The sequence below is a fragment of the Zonotrichia albicollis genome, chromosome 27 (assembly GCF_047830755.1).
Source record: "Zonotrichia albicollis isolate bZonAlb1 chromosome 27, bZonAlb1.hap1, whole genome shotgun sequence".
Classification (NCBI taxonomy): domain Eukaryota; kingdom Metazoa; phylum Chordata; class Aves; order Passeriformes; family Passerellidae; genus Zonotrichia; species Zonotrichia albicollis.
The window spans coordinates 6,056,022-6,069,465 of record NC_133845.1 but is presented as its reverse complement, the minus strand read 5'-3'; the positions used below and the strand labels follow the sequence as shown (position 1 = coordinate 6,069,465).

General features: G+C 46.0%; 1 protein-coding gene across 3 annotated transcripts in view; it reads left to right on the top strand.

The window, feature by feature from the left end:
• The first annotated feature begins 1,505 nt into the window (after window positions 1–1,505).
• PKNOX2 (PBX/knotted 1 homeobox 2) overlaps window positions 1,506–13,444 on the top strand; it is a 112,269-nt gene continuing 100,330 nt past the window's right edge. For 2 of the 3 annotated variants that reach the window (XM_074527891.1, XM_074527892.1), the window contains exon 1: window positions 1,506–1,612. The gene's annotated coding sequence lies outside the window, so the exon portion shown is untranslated. The remainder of the gene's footprint in view (window positions 1,613–13,444) is intronic. The other variant, XM_074527893.1, reaches the window with a different exon arrangement.

Genomic DNA, 13,444 nt, shown 5'->3' with positions numbered 1-13,444 from the left:
CTGCTGGCTTTCTCAGTGATGCAATGCAGTGATTTTTTTTTTTTTTTTATTTCTTTTTGGAGGGGAGTGGGTGAGATTCATCCCAACCAGGCACAGCATCTCTCTGTGATTTTATTGATGGATTCCAAGTGGGAGCCATCTATTTTCCCTTGCTCTTCATTGGCCAACCCAAAGGACATCACTGTGTGGTTAGAGCCTGCTCCCAAGTAGGAAGTACAAACAGTGGAGAAAATATTTTCTGGATGGATTTATTTTTGGGATAAACTAGAAGGAGAGATTTAGGAATGTTGATTATTTTCAAGAGGTCATTTGTTCTGGAAAACTGTAGAAAAAAATTAAATTGTTTTGGGTTCCTGGCCTTAAATTTAATTTGCTTGCCCACCTTTCCCCTTGCATCCCTGACCCCATGGCCATCCCTTACACAGCATTTAGTGCCCCTGGCTGGCATCCCCCTGTAAGTCTTTGGAGCCAGTTTTAACTTATTTCTTATCCCATTAACCTATTCCAAAGAAATTCTGGGGCTCTTTTGAGTGACTCTGACGCCCCACCTGAAATCTTTAGGAAATGGGTAAAAATTCAGCAGCTCTCGTTAAATCCATTCTTGATGGCATTTTTCATTAGAAGGGAAGGGGATGGAAAATTGGGAGAAAAAAACTATGGCCAGACTGATCCAGAAAAATCAGTCCCTGTGGCTTTTGCAATAAAATGAGGGAAAATTTGGCTGTAGGACCCAGTGTTCCCAATGATTCCAAGGAAATCTCATCTTCAGGTCTTTGGGAGAGAGATGGGAAGCTGATGTCTCATGCAGCCAAAAATTTGGGTTGAGGTTGCTCAGATAGGAGCCCCCCCAAAGGAACAGTAATTAACAGATATTTCCAAAATAAGAGTGCTTTGCCTGAGGGATAACCCAGGAAGGGTTTGGGGTGGGATTTCACTGGGTACCCTGAATGACAGAGTTGTGCTGGGGAGTGGGCGGGGTTGGTACCCCCATGGGGGGGTTTGATGGAGGGGGGACTCCGGGAGTGGGAGTTGGGGTCACCAAGGCCAACAAGGCTGGCTCTGAATCTGGGGTGGCAAAAGCATTCTGGGGGAAGGAGCGTGGAGATATGGAAGGGAGAAGATGCTGTGGAGGGGTAATATGTGTGTGGGGGAATATGTGTTGGGGGGCAATATGTGGGGGGGTGCGGGGCAATATATTTGGGAGATGAACCGGGGGAGGGAGGGATGCTGCTGGGGAGGCAGGTGTGGTGCAGGTGATCTGGCAGAGGGCAGCAGCGGCAGGGCTGGCCGGGGGAGGCTCCGAGCGCTGTCCCGGGTACACCCGGGGGGTTCGGGGGGTCCGGGATGGGGGGGCGGCTCCGTTTGGGGCGGGGGGCGCAGCAGCGCCGGCCGGCAGGGGGCGCTAAGGGGAGCGCAGAGGGGGCGTGGCTATGGGCGTGGCCAAGCGGCGGGGAGGGCTCGTAGGGGGCGTGGCTCGGCGTGGGGGGCGTGTCGCTGCGGGCGGTGGGCGGGGCCTGTCGGCGGCGGCGCGGCGGGGCCGGGCGGGCGGGCGGGCGGCGAGCGGCGGCCGCGCTGTCAGGCCGGTGTCGGTGTGATGAAGATTGGCGGGCAGGTAGGGCTGTCACTCACGGCGGGGCCGCCGCGCGGGGGCGGGCGGAGCCGCGGAGCCCGGCGGACAAAGCGGCGCGGGCGGCGGGGCACGTGCGGCGGCGGCGGCGGGGACACCCCCCACCCCCCATCCCCTCCGGTGTGGGAAGTAACTTGCCGTTCCCGCCGCCTCTCCGGCCGTGCGGGGCCGGGGCAGCGCGGCTGTCCGTGCCCGGTGTCCGGTTCCCCCTGCGGGCTGCCCTCCGGCCGCGCCGCTGCGGTTCTCCGCCGTGCCCCCCTCGGCCGGGCGCGGTGCTTCTGGGGGCACGCAGCGATCGGGGCGGGCTGCACCCCCCGCTCCCCATCCCCCGGCCGGCTGCGGCCATCCGGGGGGGTCCGGTGCCTGCGGGTCGCGCACCCCCAGCCCGAAGGTTGCGGCACCCCCATACAAGTTGCAGCCGCCGCTCGCAGAGCCGGGAGGCTGGCGGGGCTTTTCGGGGGGCCGTACCCCATGGCCGCCGCAGCCTCCTCCCGCCTGCCGTGCTTGCGGCGGGGCTGCGACCCCCGGGCGGCTGCAGAGCCCCCTCCTCTCCCCTTTCAGCGCCCCCCCGGGGGTCGCAGCCCCCGCCGTGAGCGTGGCCGGCCGCGGAGCTCCGAGCGCGGGGAGCGCTCCCGGCGGGGCTGCCCCGGCCCTCGGGCCGCTCGCTGAGCGCTCCCCGGGGGCTGCAGCCCCCCGGCCCCTTGCGAACCTCATCACATCAGCCCTCTCCCGGGGATGCCAGCTCCCCTCAGCTGGGAGACGGGGACGGCTGGAGCCCCCCTCAACTGGTCACGGAGCCCTCTCAGAGGGCTGGAGCCCCCCAGCTGGTCACGGCTCCTCGGGGAGGGCTCCAGCCCTACCCAGGGGTCGTGACCAGCTGAGGAGGCTGCGACCCTCAGCCGGTCACGGCTCCCCTGAGGAGGGCTGGAGCCCCCTCAGCTGGCCCCGGGGATGCCAGCCCCCTCAGCTGGTCACGACCCCCGTGGAGGGCTGGAGCTCCCTTAGTTGGTCACGGCTCCCGGGAGGGCTGGAGCCCCCCATAGCTGGTCACGACCCCTGGGTAGGGCTGGAGCCCCCTCGGCCGGTCACGACCCCCGAGAAGGGCTCACAGCCCCCTCAGCTGGTCACGACCCCCGGCGAGGGCTGGAGCCCCCCAGCTGGTCACGGAGCCCTCTCAGAGGGCTGGAGCCCCCTCAGCTGGCCCCGGGGATGCCAGCCCCCCTCAGCTGGTCACGACCCCCGGGAGGGCTGGAGCCCCCGGCCCGGGGCGTTCGGTGCCCGGGAAGTTGCCCCGATCACGGTGCCTGGGGGGCTGCAGCGGGCGGTGCTGGGGCCGTTTCGTTTATTTTATCTGCGGCATCCCGGCCGTGCAAAGCACCCGGTGAGCTCGGGGTGCCCCCCGGGACAGCGCTGGGCCGGGGGACAGCGGTGCCGCCCCGCGGGGCCTCCCTCGGAGCGTGGCCCTGGCAGCAATGCCGCATCCCGCCGGCTCTCCGGGCACAAACCCCCCGTGCCCCCCGACATCCCCCGGTGCCGCCCCAATCCCCCCAGGGCACCCCCTTCCCCTGGAACCCTCCGCGGGACCCCTTGGCAGCTCCCCCCCATCCCACAGCGTTGGATGAATACTCCAGAAATCCCTTTTAGTGGCTCTGCAGCAATGCAGGGAGGGCTTCTACATCCTAATAACCATAATAATAATAATAATTATGATTTGAAATTTATCCTGCAATTTTTTTGTTGCATTTCCGTCTGCGGGAGGGTGGCTCCGCCGGTGGCATTGTGCAACTCGGGGAAGTTTTGCCGAGCTTTTGGGGGTATCCCTTCTCTTCATCCCAGCCCTCGCCAGGTGTCCAAGCTCAACTTGGGCTCGGGCTCTTTGTTTGGGCTCTTCCCGGTTTTTCTCGCTCCCAAGGATCTTTTTTCCCACTATCTCGCCGCCCACCGGGTAACGGGAAACCCTAAACCCGGCAGGATATTTTCAAACTCCCAGCCGGGGAGATTAGATGGAGGAAAGGGGGGGGATGGATTATTTTTGGCTGGGATGCGGGACAGCTGTCTGCCGGGGAGAAGCAGAAAATAGAAGAGGAAATGGCTTAATTTGGCTTTTTTCAACTTATTTGGCTTTTAAATCCTGCAAGGTTGCGGGGTTGGAGTGGGGGAAAGCAGAGTGTGGCTCAGAGGACGTGGATTTGATGAAACTTTTGGACATCGTGCCTCCAAAACTGCTGACTCGGTTTGGCTGGCATCATCCCCTTGTGGAAAACTTTGGAAAAAAAACACCCCAAAACCTTTGGGGTCTGATATTTGGGGGGTTTTTTCCAACCTCATGTGGATGGGGAGAGGGATTTGTGTGAATGAATTGGATTTTGGGAGATTTGGGTGAAAAAGCAGCGCCTTGTTTGGGTTTAAGCTATATGGAGCAGGCGGATGATGGGGTCAGGATTCCCCCTTATTTTTTTTTTTCCCCTCCTCCCTCCTGTTTTATTTAACTCTCTGCACTGAGATTCCTTCGTTAGGAGCAAAAGTTAATTGCTTGAGGCTAATTACAGGAGAGGTTAATAGGGGAGCTGGCAGTGTCAGGAAGGGAAGGAGATGCTCTGTTCCTTAGCATCCCAAAATTGGCTTTTTTAGGGCATTTTGCAGCCCTTGCCCCCCCAAAGCCAGCCCATAAAACCCCTTCACTTTAACCTGAGATCTTGATAATATTGATATTTATTTATAAATAACATGAAACACTCCCTGATATCATGGGGTGAGGGAAAAAACGAGGGAGAAAAGTGATGCTGAGTTTATCCACTGGGACATATTCCATTTTCCCTCCATCGTTTTTGGGAGGGGAAAATAAAGGAAATATCATTTTTTATGGAAATTTCCCTTACTTTTAGGAAATTCCTTTTTTTAAGAAGTTATGCCTTTTTAAGGCAAAATTTGTTTTTTTTTAAGTGGTTTTTTTAAGGAAGTCACCTTTTTTTAAGGAAATCTCACATTTTCTCTTTAAGATTTTTTTTATTTTTTTAAAGCAAATCTCATCTTTTGGATTAAATACATGAAGTTATGTTGGGAGCAGAGTGTTTTACCCCTCTGGCACATCAGGAACAACTCTTGTTCCAATTCAAGGATAAAACAAGACCCTCATGGGGCAGCTTTGGATTTTGGCTTTGCCAGGGAACTTCGGAATTTTTTGTATTTTTTCCAAGCTGATGGACATCACCTGTAAATTCAGTGATAACAGGGTTTTTTTATCCTCCCACAAAACTTAAATATTGGTTTGGTCCTGCTGGGAAGAGCATCCTTCATCCATCCATCCTCATCCTCAGGGGTGCGGGACTGCACCTCTGGTACCATCATCATCCCGGCTGGGTTTGTGGGATGGATTCTTGGGATTTTTCCTGAAATCATGGAAGAAATGACCCTGGGGTGGTGGGACAGCCCAAGTTTGATGGGATTTTGTGGGAGCTGCTGTGGCTTTGGAGGGATCAGTGAAGTGAGGGAAGGGGATGGGATGGATGGGATGGGATGGGGTGGGATGGGGTGGGATGGGATGGGATGGGATGGGATGGGATGGGGTGGGATGGGATGGGATCCATGGGATCCATGGGATGGGATGGATGGGATCTATGGGATCCATGGGATCCATGGGATGGGATGGGATGGGATGGGATCCATGGGATGGGATGGGATGGGATGGGATCCATGGGATGGGATGGGATGGGATGGATGGGATGGGATGGGATGGGATGGGATGGGATGGGATGGATGGGATGGGATGGGATGGGATGGGATGGGATGGATGGATGGGATGGGATCTATGGGATCCATGGGATCCATGGGATGGATGGGATGGGATGGGATGGGATCCATGGGATGGGATGGATGGATGGGATGGGATGGCATGGGATGGATAGGATGGGATGGGAAGGGATGTGCAAGGAGCACAGCCCACACTTCCTAAAGCCAGGAGGAAACTTTGGCCACTCTGAGGGATAAAGGGAGATTTGGCATCTGCAGCCAAAGCCAGATCAAGCACCAGGATCATCTTGCTTTAGGTGCTGCATCCTGTCCCCTCTTATTCCCCATCCTCACCTCACTGCAGCGCGTGGAAATCTGATTTTTTGGGGTGCTAGTGGGATAATTTACCGGACCCAGACAATTCCCAGTTCCATTTAACATCCCATGCCCTGCCAAGTACTTGATTCCCAAACAATTTTTGCCCCCACCAAAGAGGGTGTTAACAAATGCCCTCTAATTAGCCCCAAAATCAATGAATTCCCGGCGTCATTAGGCAGATCATTAAGATGCCGGCTCCAGGGTGGGAATTAATCCTCAATTAAATTGAAACTCGGTTTTATCTCTGCCCTGGCAGGACCGGGGGTGCTGCAGGGGATGCCCATGGGCAAACCCTGATCCCTGGGGATGGGGCTGCCGGTGCCCAGCTGTGTTTGCAGCTGGATAAATCAGGAGGGGATTTGGCCTCAGTGCTTCCCAACTGCTTGATTCTATTTTGTTTTTTTGGCTTTTCCTCTTCCAAGCAGGAACACAAACCCGGGGTAGTCCCAACTCTGCTTATTTGGTGTTTGTGAAATAGTTGAGTTGCAAAAGACCTTGAAATCCACCACTAAACCACTTCCCAAAGCACCACGTCCACAGGTTTAAAGAATTGTTATTTACTTATTATTTTATTTAAATTTAATTTTAATTTATCTCCATTGGGTCCAGCTGTGAAATCCACCACTAAGCCACTTCCCAAAGCACCACGTCCTCAATTTTTAAGAATTATTTACTTATGATTATTTTATTTTAATTTCACTTTAATTTCATCTTTTTTGTTTTCTTTTTATGATTTCATCTTATTTAATTTTTTTTGTTTTGTTTTCTTTTTATTATTTCCTCTTCTTTAGTTTTTTGGTTTGCGTTCTTTTTATTTTGGATTAACTGGTTTAGTTAATAAGCACCTGGTGAGCTTGGGGTGCTTATTACTGTTTTATTTTATTATTGTTTTATTTTATTATTGTTTTACTTTATTATTGTTTTATTTTATTATTTTTAATTTATTGTTGTTTTATTTTATTATTGTTTTATTTTATTATTGTTTTACTTTATTATTGTTTTGTTTTATTTTATTATTGTTTTATTATTGTTTTATTTTATTATTGTTTTACTTTATTATTGTTTTACTTTATTATTGTTTTATTATTGTTTTACTTTATTATTGTTTTACTTTATTATTGTTTTATTTTGTTATTGTTTTATTTTATTGTTTTACTTTATTATTGTTTTATTTTGTTATTGTTTTACTTTATTATTGTTTTACTTTATTATTTTTAATTTATTATTGTTTTATTTTATTATTGTTTTATTTTATTATTGTTTTACTTTATTTTTGTTTTATTTTATTATTGTTTTCTTTTGTCTTATGATTTTGTTTCATTATTGTTTTGTAATGGTTTATTATAATTTATCATTGGTTATTGTTTATATTATTCATTATTGGTTTATTATTTATTATTGTTTATATTATTTATTACTGGTTTATTATTTATTATTGTTTATTATTGCTCAGTTTTTGGTATTGTTTTATTTTTGATCTGAATTTTTTTTTAACTTTTATTTCATTTTTTTCTGCTTTATCTTTATCGCTCTTCGATTTTTTTTTTACCTTGACTTTCATTTTCCAGGCCTTCTCAGCATCCTGTCCCATACAAAATAAAACCCCAAATATCCAGCCACAAACCCTCAGGTTTACATTTGCACCCCAAAAAAATCAGATTATTTTGCTGCAGGTGGAGTCAGAGAGAGTGAAACCCAACTTGTTTCTAGGGGAAAAAAAAAAAAAATTCCCTTCTGATGTTCAACCCGGAGCTTTTGGCTTTACAAGGTGTTACAGAAACGATGAAAAATGTTATTACTGAAAGCGGAATTTTTGGCCAGGTTTTCCCTGGATTTCTGGAGCCCTGCCAGCAATCTCAGAAAGCCAATTAAAAATAATCCCAATTTTGGCCCGGCCTTGGGAAGCTTCTGTTTCATTTCTTGCCCTGTTTTTGGTTTGTTTGCCCCTGAGCTCCTTCAGCCTTGGATCAGAGCTTGCACCCCTTGGAAATTTGGCCATCTCAGGAAAAAAACCAAAACTGATTTTATTTTCCTTTTCCCCAGATTTTTCTCCTTTTTCCTCTTTTCTCCTTTTCCCCCTTTATTTTTTTACTATTTTCCTTTGTCTTCTTTTTTTTCCCGTCTTTTCTTTTTTCCCCTTTTCTCTTTGTCGCTATTTCCCCTCTGGTTTTCTCTTTCTTTCTTTTTTCCTTCTTCTAAAATATTTTCCTCTCTCTTGTTTTATTTTTCTTGTTTCCTTTCCCCTTGTCTTATTTTTCCCCTTGATTTTCCTTCTTTACCTTTTACCTTTCCTTCTTTACCTTAACCTTAAACCTTTTAAAAATCTTTTCCCCTTTTTGCTTTGCTTTCCTTTCTTTTTTTTTTTTCCCCTAAAAATAAAGTGGAATATTTAATTTTTTTTTTCCCTTTCCTCCTCTGTAATTCTCACTCCTATTTTTCCCATTATCTGCCCTTTTAAATTTTCTATTTTGGGTTTTCTTCTTCTTTTTTTCTTTTTTAGCTTCTATTTTTTTTCCTTTACTATTTTGCCATTTTTTCCTCTTTTTTTCCTCCTTTTCCCCCCTCAGTTTTGGCAGCAAACCCAACATTTTCCATCCCATCCTCTCTGATACTCCCTCAATACCACCAGCAAGGCAAAACTTAGCCAAATAATGAAAAAAAAAATCCGAATATTGAATTTTAACAGATTCCTTTCCATCACCAGATCAGCATTCCCTGCTTGCTTTTCCTCCTTTCCCCTGCTTGCTTTTCCTCCTTTTCCCTTCTTGATTTCCTCCTTTTCCTTACTTGATTTTCCTCCTTTTTTTGCTTGATTTTGCTCCTTTTCCTGCCTGATTTTCCTCCTTTTCTCTTCTTGTTTTTCCTCCTTTCCCCTCCTTGATTTCCTCCTTTTCCCTGCTTGATTTTCCTCCATTTCTTTGCTTGATTTTCCTCCTTTTCCTCCTTGATATTCCCTGTTTGATTTTCCTCCTTTTCCCTGTTTGATTTTCCTCCTTTTCCTGCTTGATTTTCCTGCTTGATTTTTCTCCTTTTCCCTGATTGATTTTTCTCCTTTTCCTGCTTGCTTTTCCTCCTTTTCCCTTCTTGATTTCCTCCTTTTTTTGCTTGATTTTCCTCCATTTCCGTGTTTGATTTTCCTTTTTTTTTTTGCTTGATTTTCATAATTTTTCCCTGCTTGCTTTTCCTCCTTTTCTTGTTTGATTTTCCACATTTTCCTGCTTGGTTTTCCTCCTTTCTCCTGCTTGATTTCCTCCTTTTTTTGCTTGATTTTCCTCCATTTCTTTGCTTGATTTTCCTCCTTTCCCTGCTTGATTTTTCTCCTTTTTTTGCTTGATTTTCATCATTTTTCCCTGCTTGCTTTTCCTCCTTTTCTTGTCTGATTTTCCACATTTTCCTGCTTGGTTTTCCTCCTTTTCCTGCTTTATTTTCCTGCTTGATTTTCCTCCTTTTTCTTACTTGATTTTCCTCCTTTTCCTCCTTGATTTTCCTCCTTTTCCTGCTTCATTTTCCTCTTTTCCCCCCCTATTTTCTAGTTTTCCCCCCTATTTCCACAATCTTCCTGCTGCTCTTTCCAAAGGGAGGCTCCTGGCGAGTGAGCCCTCTCCAGGTCTTGTATTTTATTATTCCCTTCATCAGCTCATAATAAATAATTGTAAATAATTGTAAATAATTGGCTCAGGCTTGGTGGGTGGAGGTCTCCCCATCCCACCTCTCACCCAATTTTGATAAAATTATTTAAAAAAAACCCCCAAAAATCTGAATTCTGAGGAGCTGAACTCTGCTGAAGGAGTTTAAAACAAAAGGAAATAAAAAAGAAATAAATCCTTATTATTTTTGATCTCAATCCCAAGAAAATGCCATTTCTATAAAATGCCTGCCAAGGTCTTTTAATGCATTTATGGGCAGAAATTGGTTTCTTTATATCTTGCTGCCAGATCCAAGGTCTTGGAACTCCTGCAATTAATTAATTGCTTTAAACCAAAAAAATAACAAAGTGGGTAAAGAACAAACTTAACTCTCATAAAAAGCAATCAATAAAAAAACAGTAATCCATACTCAATAACCAATAAAAAGCAAATCATTAAAGATAATAATATGAATTAAATACGAAATAAATAAAAGGGTTATTTTCCTGGGAGGGATGGGATTTTCAGATTGAGATTTTTGTTTAGATTCCTGTCCAACCTCAGGGATGCTGCTGTGCCAGTTTTTAGGAATGCCAGGGGAATTTTCAATAAAATAAATGCCAATAAATGCAATTTTAGTGCCGCTCCTTCCGTTTTGGGAACGATGCTGCAACCTCAGGGATGCTCCTTTACCTTCAGTGACGCTGATCTAATTTTCAATTTCTGCTGAAATTTAAATTTAAATTTTAGGGATCCTGCTGCAATTTTAGGGGGTGCAGGTGCATTTTTAGGGGCTGCTGCTGCAATTTGAAGGATGCTGGTGTGAGTTTGGTGATGCTGGTCCAGCTTTGGGGGTACCTGCTGCAGTTTTAGGGCTGCTGCTGCATTTTTAGGGATGCTGGTGTGAGTTTTGGGCTGCTGGTGCATTTTTAGGGATGCTGGTATAATTTTAGGGGTATTGGTTCAGTTTTAGGGGTGCTGGTGGGAATTTAGTGATACTTTTTCAACTTTGGGGGCACTGATGCAGTTTTAGGGCTGCTGGTGCATTTTTAGGGATCCTGATGTGAGTTTAGGGCTGCTGGTTCATTTTTAGGAATTCTGCAGCAATTTTAGGAATACTGGTGCATTTTTAGGGGTGCTGGTGTGAGTTTAGGGATGCTGATTCATTTTTAGGGATTCTGGTGCAGTTTCAGGGATCCTGGTGTGAGTTTAGCCGTTCATTTTTAGGGGTGCTTGTTCATTTTAAGAGTTCAGGTGCAATTTTAGGGATCCTGGTGCATTTTTAGTAATGCTGATCCAAATTTAGGGGTATTGGTGTTGTTTTAGGGATCCTGGTGCTGGTCCAACTTTAGGAGTAGTGACGCAGTTTTAGGGATGCTGGTGTGAGTTTAGGGCTGCTGCTTCATTTTTGGGGATTCTGGTGCATTTTTAGGGCTGCTGCTGCAATTTTAGTGATGATGGTCCAACTTTAGGGGTACTGATGCATTTTTAGGGATGTTGGTGTGAGTTTAGGGATGCTGATTCATTTTTAGGGATTCTGCTGCATTTTTAGGGATTCTGGTGCATTTTTAGGGATACTGATGCATTTTTAGGGATTCTGGTGCATTTTTAGGGATTCTGCTGCATTTTTAGGGATACTGATGCATTTTTAGGGTTGCCTGTCCACTTTTAGCGTCTCTCATTCCATTTTAGCCATGCTGCTGCAATTTTGGGGGTGCCAAATTTGAGTTTGCCTGTGCAGTTCCAGGGGTTCTGATGCGTTTTTACCCACACTTGTCCATTTTTAGTGATGCTCCTGGCTGTGACTCCCCCAGACCAGCAACTCTTATTCCCCATTTTCTCTATTTTTCCCCCATACAAACCCAACCCCTTCAATCCCACTGCCCCAACCATCACTTTTTATCAAGTTTTTTTTTCACTCTTTTCAAGAATTTCAGTGTTTTCTCCTCAGACCAGGAGCTTTTCCTTCTTTCCAGCATCACCCTAATCCCACCCTGCACCAACCCAAACCATTCCTCCTTGCCTGAACGACCTCTGAAAGGTTTTATTTTGATTTCCCTCTTCTTTCCCTTTTAAATTTAACACCCCAAACGGTGGAGCTGAAGGTCCTGGTGAGGATATTTATGCTAAAACCACGAAATAAAGCGATTTAGTGGCGTCTTTAAGAGCGGAGTGCCTGCAAGGGGCCGAGGTTTTCTCAAGGTAGAGAATCAGGGGGGTTCTTTCATTCATTCCTGCAGGGATTGGGCTCGACAGGGGAAAAGAGAGAAATTCCCAGCGCTGTTATCCCTGCAGGGATTGCTGGTAAATCTGATGTACATGCGGTGTAAACCTGGTGTAAATTCTGGTGAATCTGGTGTGAATTCTGGGAAATCGGGTGTAAAATCGTGTAAATGTGGTGTAAAATCTGGCAAATCTGGTGTAAATGCTCCTAAATTTGGTGTAATTCTGGTAAATCTGGTGTAAATCTGGTAAATCTGATGTATATGTGGTGTAAATCTGGCGTAAATTCGGGTAAATGTGGTGTGAATTCTGGGAAATCTGGGGTAAATTCTGGGAAATCGGGTGTAAAATCGTGTACATGTGGTGTAAAATCTGGTGAATCTGGTGTAAATTTGGGTAAATTTGGCGTAAATCTAGTGTAGATTCTGGTGAATCTGGTGCAAATTCTAGTAAATCTGGTGTAAATTATCCTAAATTTGGTGTAAATCTGGTGTAAATCTGGTAAATCTGATGTACGTGCGGTGTAAATTCTGGTGAATCTGGTGTGAATTCTGGGAAATCGGGTGTAAATCTAGTGTAAATTCAGGTAAATTTGGTGTAAATCTGGTAAATCTGGTGTAAATGCTCCTAAATTTGGTGTAAATCTGGTGTAATTCTGGTAAATCTGACGTACATGTGGTGTAAACCTGGTGTAAATTCGGGTAAATTTGGCGTAAATCTGGTGTAAACCTGGTAAATCTGGTGTAATTCTGGTGTAAATCAGGTGTAAAATCTGGTGTAAATTCTGGTGAATCTGGGGTAAATTCTGGGAAATCGGGTGTAAAATCGTGTAAATATGGTGTAAAATCTGGTAAATCTGGGGCAAATTCTGGTAAATTTCGTGCAATTCTGGTGTAAATTCTGGTAAATCAGGTGTAAAATTTGGGGTAAATTATGGTAAATCAGATGCAAAATCTGGTGTAAATTCTGGTAAATTTGGTGTAAATCTGGGGCAAATTCTGGTAAATTTGGTGTAATTCTGGTGTAAATTCTGGTAAATCAGGTGTAAAATCTGGTGAAAATTCTGGTAAATCTGGTGTAAATGTGGTGTAAATCTGGGCAGTGATGGGGTAAATCCCAGCTACAAGGTGGGATTTGATTCCCTTAGCAGGATTCCCATCCCCAGCTCCTCCACACCCCAGTGCTGCTCTGGGGAATGCTCAGTGATAAACTGGGAATGCTCAGGGATTGGGAAGTGGCTGAATTGGTGCTGCAGCCTCTTCTGGTAAAATCTGGTAAATCTGATAAGTTTAAATTCTGGGGTAAATCGGGTGTAAATCTGGTGTGAATTCTGGGAAATCTGGTGTAAAATCTGGTGGTAAATCTGGTGTAATTTATGGTAAATCTGGTGTGAAATCTGGTGTGGGATCTGGTAAATCTCGTGTAAATTCTGGTGTAAATTCTGGTGTAAATCTGGTGTGAAATCTGGTGAAAATTCTGGTAAATCTGGTGTAAATGTGGTGTAAATCTGGGAAGTGATGGGGTAAATCCCAGCTACAAGGTGGGATTTGATTCCCTTAGCAGGATTTCCATCCCCAGCTGCTCCAGCTGTGCACCCACACCCCAGTGCTGCTCTGGGGAATGCTCAGTGATAAACTGGGAATGCTCAGGGATTGGGAAGTGGCTGAATTGGTGCTCCAGCCTCTTCTGGTAAAATCTGGTGTAAATTCTGGGAAATCTGGTGTAAATTCTGCTAAATCTAGTATAAATTCTGGAAAATGCGGTGTAAATTCTGGTGCAAATCTGGTGTGAAATCTGGTAAATTTGATGTAATTCTGGTGTAAATCTGGGAAATGATGGGGTAAATCCTCACTGCAATATG